This window comes from Eretmochelys imbricata, chromosome 5 (assembly GCF_965152235.1).
Source record: "Eretmochelys imbricata isolate rEreImb1 chromosome 5, rEreImb1.hap1, whole genome shotgun sequence".
Lineage (NCBI taxonomy): Eukaryota > Metazoa > Chordata > Testudines > Cheloniidae > Eretmochelys > Eretmochelys imbricata.
Window position 1 is genome coordinate 116,218,826 of NC_135576.1, and position 16,980 is coordinate 116,235,805.

The window sequence follows — 16,980 nt, forward strand, 5'->3', positions numbered from 1 at the left end:
TTGATAAACTAACCATCTGGGATGACATTTTCTGTGCTGGGTGTCTGTCTCAGGCGGAATATTTTTGGATTGTTTCAACTAAAATAGATCAGCCATTTCTGAGAAGAAGATCAGGGGGAAATACATTGTTTTGCCCCGTTAAAAAGATTCTATTTTGCAGGGAAGCAGTAGCACCTCGATTCCTTGGAGAGGGGACTTGAAATTAGGCAGGGGTGTGTGTTACTGTAATGTCAAGGTCTGCCTTTTGCCATCCCCATAAGGACCTGCCCAAATTATAAGCTTCCAAAACATCTTAGTTAGCACATTCGCAGTAGAAAATTGTTGGAGTTTGGCAGCTAAATTCTCTGAAGAGTCTAGCTGAACTGAGCATGCTCCATTTCTGGACTGCAGGTGTGAAGCCAGATTTTCCCTGCAATTTGTCCTCCCAGCTGTGGGACAACTGAGCACTGATGCTGACAGCAAGGGGACTGAGAGGGGAGTAGAGGTGTAGGGAATGGGGTGGAGGAGAAGGTAAGAGTGGATTGCAGGAGCCAGAGTGGGGATAATAGAGGGAGAGTGCGGACAGGAGCAGGTGGCAGGAGTGGACAAGAGCAGAGGTGATGGGGGGCAGGAGCAGATGGGTAATTATGTAATTAAAGACTGTATCATAATGCATACATCTAAGAGGGTTGACATAAGATTGCACAGTTCTAATTCTGGCATTTCCTAACTTTGGAATGCTTGACTTTACAACCTCAACATTCTTTTAATGTAGGGTTTTTTGAATGTAATGTCTTACATAGTGCACTGGGAAAGGAAGACCTATCTTTGCTTCCTGCTCTCTCAGGCCCTGAATCAGGAAAACACTTAAGCAAGTGCTTAATTTTGGCATGTACTGAAATCTCATTATCTGGATGACTTCAGCATGTGCTTGAATACTGTCCTGAACAGGGATGCTTTCTTGAATCAGAGTTTCACTGAAGTAAGAGCAGTGGCACATGGGTACCTTTGGGTCATCATTTTTATTTCCCTCTCCCCCATCTTCCTCCATTATTACTCTTCATTTCTGTAGGGAGTTTATCATCTTCTCCTTTCCTGGCTTCACATACATCAGAGCTTTATAATCAATGATGCTTAAACTAAGGAAGTGGACTGTTATTTCCCATTAGAGCACTTGCTGTCTATGTAGTAATCAATATACAATCCAATAATTAATACACAAGAAGAAGCCATATGTGCTTCTATAGCAACTTTCATCCAAGATATCAGGACATTTTACAAACAACGTATTAAGCCTTACAACATCCTACTGAAGTAGGTGAGTGTTAGAGCTGTAAGAATACTGCACAAAATATTTCTCTAGCAATTCATTCAAATTTGGAAGAAAGCTTTGATTCAATTATGTTCACAATCCGATGTTCATTCTCCACAAACATTTCAGCACAAAAAGTCTGTTAGGCTGAATACCCACAAAAAGCCCAATTTCTAATGTTAAAATGATTAGTGCTGTAGTAGCAACATAATTTGAAAATTTGAATAAGGTAGTCACTTTATGGATTATTTAGGGAGGGTAGTTCATGCACAAGGGAAGCAAAGAAGAAAATGCAGAGAGTTTGTCGGAGAAGTGGACAAATGGGCTTTTAAGCTTGGCGTGCTTGGTAAATTGGAGGGGGACAGGAAGCAACAGAATAAGAGACAGGATTAGAAGTAGAGGGGGGGCAGAGTCATAAAAGGGCCTCAAAAGTGAAGTAAGATTCAAAGTTTGCTCTGTGCTGATTAATTCTCTGAGTCATCCAATAAAGGGACAGGGACAATACCAAGCAATCTACCTATTTAACAGACAATGCAAGTTGCAACTATTCCCAGAAATTGTTTGCAGGCAAAGAATTATGGGCTGAAGAAATACTGAATATCCAGTGTATGTGAGAATTTCACAATCTGTTCACAGACAATTCAGAAACAGATAAAAAAAGTGAAATTCATCCAAATTATTCACTTGGCTATGTGCCAGTTCAGGGCAACTCCACCTGTATTCTCCCTCTGTGGTTCATCAAGGATACCCACTCTAGACTCCCAGCTCCTCACTGTCACCTCTCTTGGAGAGAGACCCACGTCTCTCTTTCTCCTGACCAGGTTTTATCCAGATTGCACAGTTTCCCTGCCTACTCTGTGCTATTCACAGCAAGCTAGACTGCCTAAACAGGCCAGCGTCTGTGCGTTGCTTTCTCTTCAGAGGCTATAAACAGCATACTGGTCTGCAGTTATATGTTACGACACAGCTCTTTATAGGCAAGGTGAAAGCATTACAGAGAAAACATTAAAAACAATAAAAGAATCTATGCACATGTTAAAAAGCTTACCAGAGGTCACCCCCGCTCCAGCCTCAGGTAGGTGTCAGACCTTCTAAACCCACAACTGGGTTTTCCCCGTGGCTACAAGTTCATAACTGTCTCAGAATAAGAACCAGAACCACCATGACTAGTTCAGTCTTTCCTTTTATACAGCATGGGGTTTTGATCGTAGGCTCATGTAACAGGTGATCAGCAAACAATGGCCCACTCTTCAGGGCATAGCTTCAAAAGACTGGGTTTTTGCATAACCAGAGATGGGGAATTAGATATTCCCCCAGGAAAACCACTTGGACACTTTTTGTTCCAAAAGTCCATTCTTGTCTGGCACATTGTTCAATATAGACCTTTGAATCCCCAGGTCTCCCATCTGTCACATCTCCCCCCTTCAAAAGGTTCCCTGCAATCCCAGCCCACAGTAATACATAAACCATTCATTTAAAACAATGGATCCCAAAGATACTTAAACATCATTCAAAAAGGCCTCCCAAGGATATGGCAGGAAATCGTCAGATGTGTCACAGACTGTGTAGTATTATCTGCATTTTACATAATGGGGAATGGAGGCACAGAGAAGTGAAAAGTGTACTCTGAGGTCACAGGACAAGTCAGTGGCAGCATCAAGAATAGAATCTAAGTCTCTTGGCTCAGATAGATAATACTTATTACTTAGGCTGTGAGTCTGTCATGGAGGTCACGGATTCCGTGACTTTCCATGACCTCTGTGACTTTTGCAGCGGCTGGTGCTGGCTCAGGGGCTGCCCTAGCTGGGCAGCCCCTGGGCCAGCAGCAGCAGTTTGGGTGTGTGGGAGGGGGCTCAGGGCTGGGGCAGGGGACTGTGGAGTGTGGGGGGAGCACTTACCTCAGGTGGGGGGCTCCCTGGCTCCCACTGGCATGGCCCCCCTGCAGCTCCCATTGGCGGGGAGGAGGGGGTTCTGCGCCACACTCTGCCTGCAGGTCCCTCCCCTGCAGCTCCCATTGGCTGTGGTTCCCGGCCAATGGGAGCTGGCGCTTGTGGCGGGAGCAGCGGAGCTCCTGCCCTGGCCCCTGCCTCCGCTGCCTAGAAGCTGCAGAGATATGGAGCTGGGTAGAAATACCCTGCCAGCCCCGCCAACCTCCCCTCCCAATACGAGGGGGGGTCCCAGGCCACATCCCCAGCACCCGCGGTGCCCCTGGACTGCCCCTCCCCCAGAGCCCCCCGCCCAAGTTTTAGTCAGGGCAGGTATTTTTAGTAAAAGTCATGGACAGGTCATGGGCCCGTGAATTTTTGTTTACGGCCCAAAAAGAAAAGGAGTACTTGTGGCACCTTAGAGACTAACCAATTTATTTGAGCATAAGCTTTCGTGAGCTACAGCTCACTTCATCGATGAAGTGAGCTGTAGCTCACGAAAGCTTATGCTCAAATAAATTGGTTAGTCTCTAAGGTACCACTAGTACTCCTTTTCTTTTTGCGAATACAGACTAACACGGCTATTACTCTGAAACCTGTTTACGGCCCGTGACCTGTCCATGACTGTGACTAAAACGTAGCCTTACTTATAACAGGAGACTAAGCATTGTGCAAAAGTAAAGTCTACCAAAGACTGGAACATTGATAACGATGCTTATAAGTTTTTAACATTATTTATTTCAGATTATTTATTTTGTTGAAAAACTTTATTGAAGAGGTGTCCTCATCTTGACTTGAACACCACCAGGCTTGATCATAAGACCATTTGCAGCTGTCCCATGTTTCAATTAAAATTACACACAACAGCTAAGAGTCCTTTCATTTTTCTTTCAGTATATATGTATCAGTTATTATTACTTTAGGAAGCATAGCTGGAATCACCAGGATTGTGTGAGAGTTATATATTATGTTCTCTCATAGCTGCACTAATTAACCCCATTTGAAGAAATTACCTCAAAAACCAGACCAGTAGGAGAGCTGAGCACTCTGCTTAAAATAAGGGAAGGTTGGCTTTCTGTCATCAGATCTATGTAGAAAATAAAAATAAAAAGTGAAAAATTATTCTCTTCCTCCATGAAAGAGGTGGTCCCTCTTCCCGGACATATTAGGTACAGGAAAACTTGCTTTAATGCATACAATAAACAGAGGATTATATTCTCCAGGGAATTTGAATTTTGATATTTGGCATCATCTTAGGGAAGTTGGGTGGAACTCTAGGCAAGGTACTCTTGGTACCTGAGTTGTTGAAGAGGGCTGCTGCTGCTGCAATCTGCATCAGCTGCAGATTTTTCAGAGCTACTGCTTTTGAGGTTAATTGAATCACACTGTAATATTCCAGTTGGGCAGTGACAAATGTGTGTATGATAGAGTCTAGGTCATCAGCAGAAAGCAAGGGATGCAGATTCCTTTGTGAATGACAGAATATGTTTCTTCCATGTGAAGCTGTACGAGGGACCTGGATCTGTGAGGAGTCAAGAAACCTTGTGGACGTATGGTTTTGACTGGTAGAGACAGCACTGTTTTGACAACCTTGTCAAAGTGTTTTCCTCTGCCAACCACCATAACCTCCATCTTGCTGGTGTTTAACACCAACCAGCTCTTCCTTATCTAGACACTGGGATAACTGGGTGACAGTAATGTAGCTGTCAGTTGTGAACAACACAGTGATATGCCATTGGCATACCGTTGGCAACCGAGAACACTTTTCTCAGCAGCTGTGTGTAAATATTGAATAGGCCAGGGAAAACACTATGATACTCCACAGGGGATAGGTCTGGTGGTAGACATCTAAGTGTTCATCACTACCCTGTGGGCCCTCGAGGAAGGATTCTATTTCCATGCCCTGGATCCCTGTCATCTTCTTCTTCAGGTAGCATAGCTGTATCCCATGACCAATCATCAAATGCAGAGAGGTCTAAATGTATAAGTATGGATGTTTGCCCTTTAACTTGGGAAAACAAGAGACTGACCATTTGCATCCCTAATGCTGTTTCTATTCCAAATGCCAGCTGGAGGGTCTGGTCTAAGGAGAATCTAGGCAATTGGCTGTCAACAGATGTGTTTGCATCAGTGAGTTAATGTTTTCAGAAACTTTTAACCGAAATATGCCTGTAGGAAAATACATGCACATTAGGAGCGTTTCACTACTCTACCGGGGTGCGGTAAGAGTGTGGACTGGGACTATGTGTACTATAAGGTTTATAACCATCGCAGCTTGCAAACTGCTAAAAAACAAAACCTAAATCCTAGTATGGAGGGCAATTTTAATTCAGAGCACTGGAAGTTTCGGCAAATTAAAAATTACCTATAGTGCTAAGGAAAGAATTTTAACAGTAATGAAAGCATCTCAGTATTGAACATTGAAATGGGAGTGAGAAGGTGAATACACCTAGTGAAACTGGTAACACATGCATATGGACAATTGAATTACATGGAGAATAAAAGAAAAAAACAACAAACAATCCCATCAGTTGTGTGGGCCTTTCCCTCTCTCCCCCCCACCTGGATAAGTATGTTAGCAGCTGTTCTGTTTGTAACTTGTGCAGAAATCCTGTCAGTCAAGGCAAAGAATAAACTCACCAGGGGCTCTCTGTCTTTGAACTGTCACATGCAGAGCCTACTGAGTGTGGCAAAGGAGAAAGCTGTCGAGTGTCTGTTGGGTGCTGTTTCCATACTGCTGGAGGAATTAGAGGGTATGGGAAATACGATATTAGATCTGTTTTCTGTTCAAAATACTATGGACTAGGGTGACCAGATGTCCCGTTTTTAAAGGGACAGTCCTGTTTTTTGGGGACTTTTTCTTATATAGGCGCCTATTACCCCTCACCCACGGTCCCATTTTTGCACAGTTGCTATCTGGTAACCCTACTAAGGACCAGTACAATATAGTACATTTCTTAGTCCTTTTCAGAGTTCCCAAAAGTTCTCTGGCCCCAGAATTCTGGGCCACATTCTCTGTTAGCATAACTCCGTTAAACCCAACAGTGTTAGGACAGCAGAGAATTGTGGCCTATATGATGGGGATGGCAGAGTGGGGGGAAAGAATACTTTAGCTCATCAGTCACCACCTAATAGGTTTTGCAGAAAGAGATCAGGTAATCCAAACACAATTAAAGCCACTTAATGGCTCAGATGGGAAACAAAACCATCACTGAGGTGGCTGCAGAAAACTGGTACCCCTTGCATCTTAAAGAAAAAAAAGAGCTCACCATAGTATATACACACAGCAGACTGAAAATGTTGGCTGCCTTGCAGATTCCTTATTAGCTAAAGGGGTTCCTAAAATATATTTAGATTCAAAACCAGCCTGCAGAAGGGCCAAGGAAGAAATACATAAATTACAACTGACATTTTGTCTGGTGCCCTAGACAAATTCTGTTAAATTTTACATTGATGTAACTCCAGGGACTTCAACAGTTATTCAAGTACTGGTATAAATAACAACGGAATTTGGCCCATGCTGTACAGTTTTTATATATATCTTTCGTAGTGGCGGGTACAGATATATGCCCACCAGTAAGGAGGATTTATGGAGAACATGCACTTTTTTTGTTCAGTGACATCAGACCTAGCACACCAAGGCACTCTTTGCAGAAGGCAGTCAGTCTGCTCTTTGAATTAATGTATGTTTTCTAAATGACATTTAATCATTAACAAAGGATAAAGGATACATTCACTGTGTCCTAGGCATGCTCATTATTCTAGTTATTGACATCAAAGCGGTGATTAAAGAGCCATTCCTTGATTGTGTTTGTCTGTCTTACTGTGCTAGCCTTCACTATGTATGGATTTTTGGTGTAGTTTCAAAAGGTCAAGTGAGAACTTCATTTTTTAAAATTTTTTATTTTATTGGATGAGGGTATTCTGGGTCTCTGGATACTGCAGCCGCTTGTTAGATAAATATGTACAGGAGTCCTTTTGCAGCGGGTTCTCTGTTCCAAGATCACTTATGCGCACCTGCATGCTGTCACTAAAGTCAATAGATCCTATGGGTGTTCAACTCCTGATAATGAGGATGCTCTTGTAGCATACTGTAGATGCTGTAACTATTGCACATCCTAACTCCACTAACATCCATTTTGATCTCATCCCTATAACCCACTGACTCCTTGGAAGCCTAGAACAGTCCTCTAACAAAATGGAGGATATCATTTTAAGCCTTGACAAGTCAACCCATTACATCTCAACCAAAGCGCTACATTTGACTCCCTGGAACAGATTCTCAGCTTGTGTAAACGGGCATAGCTTCATTGACTGTGTGTTTGGGGAGAAGGGGTGGAATAGAGCTGGCTGGAAAATAGAAGGGGTTCTCGCTGTGGAAAATTTCAATGTTTTGCTGAAAAGCTGAAAAAGTCAAAGTTTTCCACAGAAAGGAGGAACTTTCTGTGAATATTATTATAGTTGAAAACCCCATTTTCTGTCAAAAAAGAGTTATAATGGAAAATTTTCAATCAGCCCTCTCTCTCTCTCCCTCACACACACACACAGAACTCTTGAAAAGAAAAGGCAAACGTTGTTTATACGATTTGTGTTAACCCTATCCCAGAATCACCACATGCATCCATGCCCTAAATAAAATTAAAGCTAATATGTGCTTCTGTATTGGTGGATTGCATTCATATGGCCTAGTTAAAAAAACCCCAAAAGGACAATATTTGATTCTGCATGGTTACTTCCATCCATAATGATGTCTCAATTATATTCCCAATTAAAAACTCATTAATATCAAAGACAGTTGTGAAAAACACTACAAACTCAGATGACAATATCTCATTCGGGATCCTACAAGTTAAGGTGGCACCAGCACTAGTAACTGGAACTCACTTGTCATTCAGAAACTGGGAGCAAGCAGCTGCATGACGATAAATATTATAATGCTCTATTGACATAACTATAGCTGGAGAATCTCTGTCATAATTCAGCCTTTCCATTAGCTCCTGAATCTGAAATCCCATGTAGGACAAACAATTACCATGTGACAAATTGGAGATATGCACTACTAGTAAAGACCCAAACTTTACTCTGAGGGAAGAAGGAGAATCAGAGCAAAGCAACAACTGGCAGTGAGTAAGGACTGAATTCATCGATGCCAGGGCCAGAAGGGACCAGTGTGATCATCTAATCTGACCTCCTGTGGAACATAGGCCATAGGACTTCCCCAAAAATAATTCCTAATTTCTTTTAGGAAAACATCCAATATTGATTTAAAAGTTGGCAGGGATAGAGAATCCATCATGACCCTTGGTAAATTGCTCCAATGGTTAATTAATCTCACTGTTAAAAAATTACGCCTTTTCTCCAGTCTGAATTTGTCTAGCTTTATAGTCTTCAGATCATGCTACAACTTTTTCCATGGGATTCAAACGTTGCTGAGCTCCCCAACAACCATAGATTTCACTGGAAATGGGAAGTCTTTTTACACCAAAGAGGAGGATTTAAAAAATAGGAAAAAAATTCTGTTGAAGCTGCACTCCAGGGCTCCGCCGGTAACAACGCCCCATGATGCACCCTACTTCCTAAGAACTGCAGACCCGGGCCATTCCTGAGCAGATAACAAATTGTGTGGTGACTAAGGCAAACTAGGAGCATGATGAGAGCATCCCACCCATTTCACCTGTGTCTTAAGGGAGAATTTAAGTCCATGTGTGAGAAGGTGAAGGGCGTCTTCTTGAAGCTAGAGGACCTCCTAGTTGCTGACAGCATTTCCTCCCCACAACTTTTGAATTCTGAAATATGCAACGTGATTTTCTCCAAAGCCATTTTTAGTAAAATATAATTCATCTAGCTTGGAAAATTCACCAAGATCTTAGGTCTTATTATCTATCCCCAATGACCAATATAGTGATCACAGGAACCAATTGTTGTTTATTTCTGTATATGATGATGATGATAATTACTTGGTAATTGAAATTTCCTTTTCAGGCAGTGTCCCGACTTGGTCTAATTATGATTTTGCTCTCAGTCATTGAAGGGTAGTAAGGCCTACTACAGTAAATCTGGCATGGGGATTCCAAATGAAAACTCAGTTTTCAAAGATATACTTCACGTGTCTTTTGAGGAATGATAAACTAGGAAAAGAATTAACTGGCTAGCTGTAATTTCATTCAATGTGTACAATATATGGCACATGGGACCTGTCTTTGCAATACATTTGATAACAAGCAAAATTCCAGCATTCAAACATTGTATCAGAGTAGCAGCTGCGTTAGTCTGTATCCGCAAAAAGAACAGGAGTACTTGTGGCACCTTAGAGACCAACAAATTTATCTGAGCATAAACTTTCATGGGCTTCTGTGTTTCTATGCATCTGATGAAGTGAGCTGTAGCTCACAAAAGCTTATGCTCAAATAAATTTTTTAGTCTCTAAGGTGCCACAAGTATTCCTCTTCTTTTTGCAAACATTGTATGTTACATTCGACACTAGTCGACAGGAACTTCACTAAGCAGAAGCATTAACTTTATTGGAATTATTATTCCTTAGCTTCCTGTAGGATGTGAAATTGCTAGACTGGCACCTGCTCATGGCTCAAGGGCAGGTAAATGAAGTGATGATTTAAGAGAGACATAAAAAACACCAAAGAGGAGAAATTTACTCTTCCCTTTAATGCAAAAGCAGAATTGGTACCAATGCCCCTTTTTACACAATATAATGAAGCAGTCAATCAGGATTGTGTATCTGAAAAATTCATTCAATTTTTCCAAATAGACAGTATAGTATTCATCACCTCTGACCTAAACTCATGTTCTATGTTAATGGGAAACCATAAACCTCTGGGCAACATTTCAAAAATCCCCCATGCCCAAGGTGCTCACAAAAGCCCCTGTACAGAGTCATGAATCATAGTTGATGTATTGTAGCTTACAAAACAAGATCATTCAAAACCATTATACTTGGTCTGTTTCTCACACTTGCAGCTCAGCTTCTTTGTGTGTATAAAGAATTTAAAAGAATGTATATTCAAAAAGAACAACTGTGCTGTTCCTCCCCACATCTGTTCTTTCTTAGGGGGCCAGATTTTCATTTGACACCTTTTAGACAACTTATAGCCCCCCAGCAAATCCTCCACAAAACAATAATCCCTAGTATTTTGTGTGACAGATATATAATACCAGTCCTTCCTCTTCCAGCACCAGGTTTTCACCCCCCCAGGAAAGCCTTCTGGTGTTTCTCTTTTTGATATCACTTTGGTGCAAGCATATGAAAAATGTGCAGTAAAGCAGCTCCGAGGAAATTTTGCCAGCATTTGAAATGAAAGCCGGGTAGAAAAAAAATGAAGAGTTTTCTGCTCATTACTGAAGCAGCTGGTATGGGAATAAGGAGAGTCAGAAACAGACACCTGAAGGGCTATCAAAATACCCAATCTTACTAATTATTCTACTTTAGTAAGGAAAGAGTCCAGGTGCTGTGCAATAGTTAGCAGACTTGCACATTTTTTTGGAAAGGAAAAGGAACAAAGAGCTTCTCTTTCTGTCATTCAACCCTGCCCCCTTCCCCTCCAAAGGTGGGGAGGGGGAGTAATCTGCTGCTCAAAGGAAATCTTGCCAAAGTCAAACCAGGCTGCTGGAATATTACTTACACTCTTCCAATTGACTAGTTCACTTCTCCAGGAGATCCAGAACTGTGAGGAGAGCTGCATTTTTCTGCAGTACTGTCTTTATCTCTCTCTACTCTGCAGAAAATGATTTGTTGCTTTCCTACTTTCCTGGGGTTACCATGACTCCCTGGCTAAAAGCGTCAATAGGTAAAGGAGCATAAGTTACAAAGAATAATTTTGTAGGGAGACCCATGAACTCTACTCTCTGAATATAAGTTCCATACCAAAAAAAAAAAAAAAAAAAAAGAGGCAGGCTGGGGTAGAGAGAGTTTAAAGAGTAGTTTGACTGCAGGCGGCTAATATTTTCATACTTTGTTGGTGAAATATCAAAAGCCATCATCCCTACTGTTCCCGTATCATACTGAAGTTTGAGTTTATTGCTATCCAATATATAATTGTCAGACATTTTCAACCCAGTACAATACCTTATGGAAAACAATTGGCGCCAGAATGTGGGAAGAATGTTTGTGAGTTTCTCGCACCCCAGCCCCCATGAATATAATTGATCAAAATATAAATAAGCACTATGAAAGCAGGCCACATTGCCACCCTGCCTCTAAGAAAGCAGACATCAAAGCAGGTCCAACCCCTTCCACATGCTTGGCTTTACTGCCAACTCACAAAACAAAAAAACCACATGCCTCAGCCCAAGGCATTGCTAGGGCTTTCCCCTGCCGGAATGGTCTCTACCACCAGTTCCCTTTGCCTCTGAGATAACCCACTCTTTCTTATGCTCTTATTGGACATGCCTGAGCAAACCTACTAATTCAGCAGAAGCACCTCTCTCCATGCAGGGTTCAAGAACCTGTGAGAGGAGGTGGACTTAACAGAAAATCTTTGCATCGAAATGCCTGGAATCTATCGCCTTGTTACACAGTATGATTGTATGTTAGCGATGCAGCACACTGCATGTCCCAGATTTCAGGCTTCTGTGGGAAAGGTGAACATATTCTACTTGTCACGGGGTACACTCACTGCTAGGGCATCTCCTCCTGGTTGCTCTGGATATTAGCTCTTTCCAGGTCCTTCTGCCACTTTGCAAGTACCTCTCTCTCTGAGACTTCATGGCTTAGCCCTCCAGCCAGGTCATTATAGTCCTCCTCTTCCAGGGTAACAAAGTCTTCCTGTACAAATGGTCTCAAGCAGTCTTCTCATTCACTGCTCAGATGGTGCCCCTTCTCCAGTGGCTGGTACGGCAACACAGAGCTGCCCTCTACTCTAGCTTCCAGCTCAGGGACCCTTTAATCAGCAGCCAAGGTCTGCACTTGCTGTCCTTTTTCTAAGCCTTTTCCTACACTCTCTTCCCTAAATTTCCTTCCTTCCCTCTCTCACCTCCAGAGAATGGCAGCAGGCTCCCTCACTGCAATCCCTTCCTGCCTTATAGTAGCCCCGCCAGCCTGTTTCTTCTCAGCTGAGCTCCATCATCCTTCAGGCTGCCTAATTCTGCTCAGCTGGGGCCTATCTGGTTGACTTGCCCCTTCTCAGCCTCACTAACCCCTTCTAGGCTAGTGTGGGGGTGAACACCCCACCACACTACTCCTCTGCTAACATGTCAGTCTTTTACCTCCCTGGCTTTTACATTGCTGTTCTCTGAAAACAAGCCTGAAGACGAGGTGGCAATGAGTCCGCTCAATTGCAGGTCCCATTCACATGGAGCCCCAAGAACCAGCCTCTGCCCCAAACACATGCATGTTGGACCCTCTGTTTCAAAGAATGGGCTTGGAGACTAGGATGCTTTGACTGAAAAACAGGGATGTGCAGTTCACTTCTGTTCTCAGAAGGAATTCATTGCCAGCAATAAGGACTCTTAAGTTCTCATCCCTTTCAGGATGAATCTCCTGAAGCTTTGATGTTGCTTTGATGCAATAGCCTGAATGAGAGCCACTTGATACTGTGCTCGAGTCTATGTGGGCCTATTTTCAGGTGAAAAGTCTTGCTCCTAAACGTAATTTTTGAGGTCTGCAGTAAGCACTGAGGCCCACTGCTGTGTTTTGTTTTTCAGTATAAAATGTCTGCTCTTCTTCCCAAACAGTGAGAGTATCTTCCAGAATTTTTTCTCCCCTTTCCAGTCTACAAACAAACAAAAAACCTTTTCCATTTCCATGGTTTGAGGATGGCAACACAGCCTGACTTGGCAAGGCATTTAATATAGGTGACTAATCCCCCTGAACTCAATGAGAAGACTCACATACTTAAAGTTAGGCATGTGCTTTAAATAGCTTGCTGAATAGGTGACTTGGTCCCTTTTGAGGGTTTATCTATCTTTGGTGCTACTTAGAGCATTTTTGACAAAATATTTTTTCATGGGAAAATGTCGATTTGTCCAAATGGAAATATTTGATGAGAAAAAGTTGGTTCTGCTCATTGTTTTGACTTCAAAAAGTTTTAGGAAAAAGTTTTCAAATTGTCAGAATGTTTTGATTCGACATTTTTGAAATGCTGGTTTGAAAGGACTTTTCACTTAGAAATTTAAGCTAACTGTAGTAAATAAAATAAGAAAAAAAGTTTGAAATCAAAATGAAATATTTCAATTTCCCTGATACCAAAACTTTTTGGGAGGGATTTTTGGTTTTCAAAAATCTTCAAGATATCAACTTTTCATTCCAATTTGGGTCAGGAAAATTTTTTGATATCAAAAAGTTTTGTGGGATAGGAAAAATTATTCCTATCCAAGGTCTGGAATTTAAGTGGCCTCCATCACTGAAGCATTTGGTTAACTTGTAATCATTAATGTACTTATCATCACAATACCCCTGTGTGGTAGGGTAGGGCTGTTATACCATTTTTACAGATGGGGAACCTGAGGCACAGAGTGGCTAAGTGACTTGTCCAAGGTCACACAGAAAGTCATTGTGACAGCAGAGGTTGAATGCAAGTATCCCGTGATCCCAGCTAGGGCACCAGCCATTGGACCAAAGGGAAAATGGCTACAACAGGCAAGCAGAGAATTCTGCTGTCAGAGGGGATCTTCTTGCTGGTGAAAGTGTGTGTTGGCTCAGGACTCCAATAATGCCATCCCCTTCCAGAAGCCTTGTCAGGATGAGCAGAGGCTGTACCACAGATAGGTAGGGGGCAACTCTCAGCTGAGCTCTGGCATAGAAGAGAATTGAGCCCTCTAAGTACAGAGATGCTCTAAGTACAGTGTTGACATCACTGGTGATTTTATCATGAGTCTCCAGATACTGGGTATTTTTCTTAAAACCCTTGCTCCTGGAGTCATGTGATTTTGGGAGAATCTCTACTTTCATAAAAAAAATAAACCCTCCATACAAACAAAAAAACCACAACCATGTTTCTAGACCTCAAGTTTTCAGAGGAAAGTTTGAAAATGTGCACCCCTAATGGTTCAAACCCAGGAGGCAATTAAAAATTAACCCAACCTTTATTACTTTCATTTTTACACCAATCCCATGATTTTTGATTCCTCAGGCATGCCAGTGCACCTGAAGTATTGCAGCTATCACATTGTGGGAATGGACGGGAAATGACGATGTATTACACTGTGATTACCTGCATAAGGCTGTAGCACTATTGTGGCCTTAATGACTACTGTCAAGGCTGATTCCCGACTCTGGCACTTCGAGTGCAGAAGTGGGGGGCCTGCAAGGATTCGAAAAATTAATAGTGGCCACTCCAGGCTTGTACTAAACTCCCAAGGTCACAGCTTCTCTCTGACCTTGGATTGGTAGACGCTGCCACCACCCAAGTGCAGAACCCCTTTGAGAGCCCAGGAAGGCGCACTTGGGAATTCCTTCCTGTGGGATACCCTCAAGCCCTTTCACCCCCTACCCCATTCCAGGGAAGAGCTGAGAAAGAAAAAAAAAATAAATCAGCTGCTGCCACCAGCTAATTAAACAACATGTGCCCAGACCGCTTCAGACACAAAAATCCAATTCTGTTCTTAAAAAACATAAATTTTATTAATAAAAACAAAGAAAGAAAATACATTTGGGAATTTAGGCATTTGCTAGATTAAAAAAAAAACAACTACAAGGATTAAGCATCAAGAATAGCTTTCTTGAGGTCCAGCTTAAAGGTTACAAGCCAAACAAAGAGCACAGAGGAATCCACAAGCCATAATGAAATAAAAGGAATAAACCTAATCGCGTCTTCCTAGACATTTCCTGATCTACTTACATATCTGGGGTTTTTAAATGAGTGGTTTCTAGGTATGATACTGATGGGTTTTCATACCTGGCCCAAGCTTCTTACAGCCTAGCTCTGCTCTGCCCTGTCCACCTCTTCCCGGAGAACAACAGCAGACAGACAAAAGGGGAGTCTTGTTTCAATTTTAAAAAGTTCTAGCCTTCTCATTGGCTCTTTTGGTCAGGTGCCCACTCCCTTCCTTTTACCTAAGCATAGCAGTGAGACTTTTTAACCCTTTATAGGTAGAGCAATTAGAGAACAGCTACTAACAGGGATTTTACAGCTACTGGCTGGCTGGCTGTCCATAAAAGGGAACTACCCCACCTCCCCTTCATTAATCACAACTACTACGGTAGATAGCTACCTCGTAGGCAGAGAATTATCATACTTCATCATCATAAAAAGCAGGGTGCTTATCTAATATAAAAGCTTCCTATGCCTGCAAGTGATAGAAAAGAGTGGTATAGATCGTATCTCATTGTTGTGGTTCAATAACTTCCCCCACAGTTGCATTTTGTATGTTTGACACCTTTGGCAACCATTTGGATAAGGAAGACTGCATACTTCAATTACCCTGGTCTGTCCATAGAAGTGCACAAACTTGATAATGGGCATTATGTCTATTTCTGGTATCAGCGTTCCAGAGTGCCTTATCCTGCATTTTACATTCTGACAGCAGGTTTTGCCTTCAGCGTGGGAACTGAATGATCCCCGAAAGGATGCTTGTGACAAGTATTCTAAACAAGAGAAAAATCAGACTTTGCAGCAGAAGACAGAGTGAGGCACAACGTAGGCTGTTTAATTAAAGGTGAAGGGAAATAAAAATAAATGAAATAATGTTCTGCAAAAAAGTTTCCAATCCAGAGTGCAGGCTACCAGGCATTTGTGGAGGTAAGTCACACACAAATATAATTTTAAGGCAAATGAAAAGGCTGTTTGCTAGTTAGGACCAGTGACAGGCCCAAGTCGGTATCCCCAGTATGAATTCTTTGGGGAAAGCTCAGATGTGAAGCCCAACTTCATAACTTAGGCCTCATTCTCATGGTCCAAGTCAGAACCATGGATTTGAACAGCCCCAAACTTGGAAAGTTTGGATTCAGATCCACACCTACCTAAACCTTCCCAGATCAGGCGCAGCTGTATTACTATATGGCCTGAATTTTGGGACTCAGGTGCTGTGTTTGACTTGCGGCAGTTTTTAAAGTGCTTCATGGTAGAGAAAAGGGGCCAGATATCAATAAGAGCTCAGGGCCAGAGTTTCAAACACTCTGTACCCACAACTAGGGCCAGATTCTCCAAAAGTTCTCATCGCCCAGCAGCTCCCATTGTGATGCTCTATGCTGAGCACTTCTGAAAATCTGGTCATTGATTTTGGGGCCTGAATGGGAACTGAGCCCTTGAAAATTCAGACCATAAGGGGGATTATACATTGAGGCTGCTGGACCTGTAGTTCTCTCTAGCCCCCAGAGTAACTAACACACTCTGTGTCACTCAGGAACCTACCTGGCACCTGACACCATGTTGTAGGCAGATGCCTGCTGCCTGTGTGGTGACTCACTGACTCGACCTGGGATGGGTCAATGGCTGGGTAGCAGCATTACTGTCATCATGCAGGGTCTCCCTGAGTTTTTGCCTGAGCTAGAAGGGAATGCTATCTACACTGCACAGCTGTCAACCTCCCAAGCACCTAAAACGGTGTAGGGAATTGCCTTACCGTGCTATAGGGGTTTGCAAGGTCAACAGATGGGGAACGGAGGAACAAAGAGGCTACATGACATGCCCCAAGGTCACATAGGAAGCCTGTTGTGAAGCAGAGAACTGAACTGGGTCTCCCTAGTCCCAGGTTAGCACTTTAATCCCTAGATGATCCTTATATTGGGAGGCTGAATATTTAAAATCGTGCTTTAAAAAAAAAAAGTGTTGGGTTCTCTTTCTCTTTGCTTCTGGGTTTTGAGCCTCTATG